The 4,635-nt window shown below is 38.1% G+C and overlaps 1 pseudogene; it reads right to left on the bottom strand.

Annotated features, from left to right (window-relative positions):
• Nucleotides 1–1,622: 1,622 nt before the first annotated feature.
• LOC122918328 lies at nt 1,623–3,151 on the bottom strand (annotated as a pseudogene).
• Nucleotides 3,152–4,635: the final 1,484 nt, after the last annotated feature.

Genomic DNA, 4,635 nt, shown 5'->3' with positions numbered 1-4,635 from the left:
GGATCAGGGGCTGGATCCTAGGATCTTGAGATCATGACCCAAGATGAAGTCAGATGCTTATCTGACCAAGCCACACAGGTGCCCCCAGAAGAATTTTTTTTTTAAGTATCTCTCAAACTCTCTGCATGTTTCTCTATGTTCCCTGCATTGAAGATTTTTTTAAATCATGTACAGAGTAAGGAAGCTGTTCATATCTAATGATTAACACCCTACATATATATTTGTTTCATAGACTCACATTTTATCAACAGAAATACAAGTTATATATTGTTCAATAGTATGTGCATACTCATAACTTATATTCATTATTTCTATTCTCTGGCATTGTCTAATAACATAAAAATAACAAATATGGTTTTGCCTGTCTTACAAAAATAAAATACATAAAATATTTTTAAATTCTATCAGAGTTTACTCTAATCGTCAGTCATGCTAACTTTTTCTGTAATTTCTGTGTCACCATTGTTTAGTAAAGATATAATGTGAGTCACAGATGTAAATTTAATTTTTTAGTATCCATTTTTTAAGCTTAAAAAATTTTAAAAATTATTTCAATATATTTTTAATTCAATATATCCAAAATATAATCATTTTGATATTTAATAAATATTTAATAAAAACAAATTGAAATAAATATTTTCCATATTTAATAAATAAAATAAAAATAAATGAACATTTAAAATAGATTTAATAAATAAATAATAAAAATAATAAATAATTAAAAACTTATCACTTCAATATTTTATATCCTTCATTATTCATGCTAATTCTAAAATTGGTTGCATACTTGGAACCTTTGGTGTATCTCACTTCAGGTTAGACTCATTTCAAGTGCCAATAGCCACATATGGCTAGTGGCTCCCATACTGGACAAGTTGAGATGGGTCAGGTCATTATGCATTTTACAACTTATGAATAATCTCTACAAATTTTAAGGTGTAGAAGGTGCCACTATTGCCTCAAAAGTAAATTGCCTTCTAGTACATGCCTGTTATAAGATACAGAATTATTAAGGTACATCTAACTTGATTATACCTAAGGGAAATGGGTATAAGTCAGCTGAGAGATCAACAACATATATGCAGGCATAAACCAACAATACAAAATTGCCTACCACTTGGTACCATCCTTAGAATCACACTTTCAACCATAGCTTTTTTTTTTAAGATTTTATTTATTTATTTGACAGGCAGAGATTACAAATAGGCAGAGAGAGAGGGAAGCAGGTTCTCCGCTGAGCAGAGAACCCGATGCGGGGCTCGATCCCAGGACCCTGGGATCATGACCCGAGCCAAAGGCAGAGGCTTTAACCCACTGAGCCACCCAGGCGCCCCTAAATTTTGTTTTAATGGATCTCAAATTCGTTGACAGATTTTTGGTCAAGTTGTTTCCATTAAAAAGTAGATTTTAAAAACTAAGAACTTAAAACTTCCACACATAACACACAAAAACAAATAGTCCACAAAACATTCTCCTTTCCTTCTGAAGGTTTTATAATGCACTGTTAGCACTAACCAGTCTTTTACTCTTAAACGTAAATGGCCAACTGACATAAACAGTTCTGAGACCATTCTTCCACCACTGATTAAGACTGGGTGGCAGGTACTGGGGAGAATTTTCCTTTAGCCTTCTGAGCTTTCTGGGCCAACTTGGTGACCTTGCCAGCTCCAGCTGCCCACAGGAGAATAGGCTCTCAAAACACTAGGCTTGCCAGGAACCATGGCAGCATCACCAGATTTCAAGAACTTGGGACCATCTTCCAGCTTTTTTCCAGAACAACAATCTATCATCTCCTTCAGTTCAGCAAACTTTCAAGCAATATGAGCTATGTGACAATCCAGCACAGGTGCATACCCAGCACTGGTCTGGCTTGGATGGTTCAGAATAACTACCTGAGCCATGAAGGTAGATACTTCCATTGGTGGGTACTGGTACTTCCATTTTTGCTGCCACCAACCACATTGTCATGACAAACATCTTTGACAGATACATTCTTGACATTGAAGCCCATGCTGTCCCCAGAAAAAGCCTCGCTCAGAGTTTCAGAGTGCACTTCAACAGACTTTACTTCAGTTGTAACATTGACTGGAGCAAATCAATTCCAGGTTTAAGAACAGCAGTCTCCACTCATCCCAGAGGGACAGTACCAATACTACCAATTTTGTAGGTGTCCTGGAGGGGTAGATACAAGGGATTATCAGTTGGACAAGTTGGTGTCCGAGTGCAATCCAGAGCTTCAAGCAGTGTGGTTCCACTGGCATTCCCATCTTTACAGTTGACCTTCCATCCCCCAAACCAAGGCATGTTAGCACTTGGCTCCAGCATTTTGTCACCATTCCAACCAGAAACTGGCACAAATGCTACTGTGTCGGGGTTGTAGCTAATTTTCTTTTTCTTTTTTCTTTTTTTTTTTTTTAAGATCTTATTTATTTATTTGACAGACAGAGGTCACAAGTAGGCAGAGAGGCAGGCAGAGAGAGAGAGGAAGGGAAGCTGGCACCCTGCTGAGCAGAGAATCAGATGTGGGTCTTGATGCCAGGACTCTAGGATCATGACCTGAGCTGAAGGCAGCGGCTTTAACCCACTGAGCCACCCAGGTGCCCTGTAGCCAATTTTCTTAATGTAGGTGCTGACTTCCTCAATAATTTCCTTGTAGTTCTTCTGGCCGTAGGGTGACTCAGTAAGATATGTTTTTTTAATATCAGCAATTAGTTGTTTTATACCCAATGTATAAGCCAGAAGGGCATGCTCATTGGTCTGCCCATTCTTGGAGACACCTGATTCAAATTTGTCCATACCAGCAGCCACAATCGGGACAGCAAAGTCAGCCTGAGATGTGCCTGTCATCATGTTTTTGATAGAGTCTCTATGTCCTGGGCCATCAATGATGGTCATGTAATACTTGCTGATCTCGAATTTCTACAGGGAGATATCAATGGTGATACCATGTTCACGTTCAGTTTCAGTTTATCCAAGACCCGGGAAAACTTAGTTGAGCCTCTTCCCTTTTAGCAGCCTCCTTCTCAGATTTTTCCATAGTTCTTTTGTTGATCCCACCACATGTATAGATCAGATGACCAGTAGTGTTAGAATTGCCCAAAACTACATGTCCAATGACGATGATGTTGTTGTGAGTCTTTCCCTTTCCCATTTTGGTTTAGGTTTAACAGTGGTTTTCACAACATCTATGTTCTGGTGGCAGACCCATTTTGAAAAAACAGCTATAGCTTTTTGTCTGTTTGTTATTGTCCACTTCAGAAAAGACACAGTATGGAAAAAGGGGGGGGGGGACCCTTCTACTTGAAAATCTTTTAATTGTTTAAAAATAAAAAGTTCCTTTAAGAAGTCTATTGAAAAAGTGATCAAAAGTTAGCAAACTTTTTTTTTTTGTAAAGTCTCCATATTTTAGGTTTTGCGGGCCATATAGTCCTTGTCATATCTATTCAACTCTGCCGTTGTAGTGGGGGAAAAAACAAAGATACTATGTAAACAAATGGATGTACCTGTGATTCAATAAAACAAAAACAGATGGTAGGACCACAGTTTGTAACCCTTGGTCTAAACTGCTTTCCTTTCAAGTAAAAGGACACCAGGTCAAACTTATTGAATATTTATTGACAGTAATAACAACAACAAAATCTTAGTGGAAATGTTCAGAAGATGTTATCAGGTACCCATTTTTTCTCCACTTCTTGGCCATTAAAATCTTCAGATTTAAATGCCTTTACAGTTTCCAGACTGTGGAAAGAACCAAGATGCCCTTCAATGGACGAATGGATAAGGAAGATGTGGTCCATATACACTATGGAGTATTATGCCTCCATCAGAAAGGATGAATACCCAACTTTTGTAGCAACATGGATGGGACTGGAAGAGATTATGCTGAGTGAAAAAAAAGTCAAGCAGAGTCACGTATCAGATGGTTTCACTTATTTGTGGAGCATAACAAATAATATGGAAGACACAGGGAGATGGAGAGGAGAAGGGAGTTGAGGGAAATTTGAAGGAGAGACTATGGACTCTAAAAAACAATCTGAGGGTTTTAAAGGGACGGGGGTGGGAGGTTGGGGGAGCCAGGTGGTGGGTATTAAGGAGGGCACGTATTGCATGGAGCACTGGGTGTGGTGCAAAAACAATGAATACTGTTACACTGAAAAGAAATTAAATAAATAAATGCCTTTACTGTTCATGATCTCAGAAGGAAAGAAAGTAACTCTCTCTGGCAACTATTCAATTTCTGGGGGAAAAAAATATTGAGGCCTTTCTTAAGCCATTTTCCCATCCTTGGATCAACTGACGTTCCCAATGGAAGGAGGTCTCTTAATGGTCAACACAGCTCCCATTTCCACACACATAAAATCAGAAATAAGAGAAGAGTTAAGTAGAAAATAAGAGGAAAAAAAGGAATAACTTAAGAAAAAGAAGGAAAGAAATAGAGTGCAGATACAAAGATACTCACCAATGGCATCATATCTCAGCACATTATCACTCCTGATGCATTAATTCCAGTGAACAATGGAGTACTAAAAGCAACAAGGACTTTTTCACCTGAGAGGATCAGGCACTGGGGTGGGATAGGGGACAAAACCAGATTCTAGATATAATGATAGCCTCATGTTAAGTAGAAGACAATAT

This window comes from Neovison vison, chromosome 1 (genome assembly GCF_020171115.1).
Source record: "Neovison vison isolate M4711 chromosome 1, ASM_NN_V1, whole genome shotgun sequence".
Lineage (NCBI taxonomy): Eukaryota > Metazoa > Chordata > Mammalia > Carnivora > Mustelidae > Neogale > Neogale vison.
The sequence above is the reverse complement of the archived record's forward strand: the minus strand, read 5'-3'. Positions and strand labels throughout refer to the sequence as shown.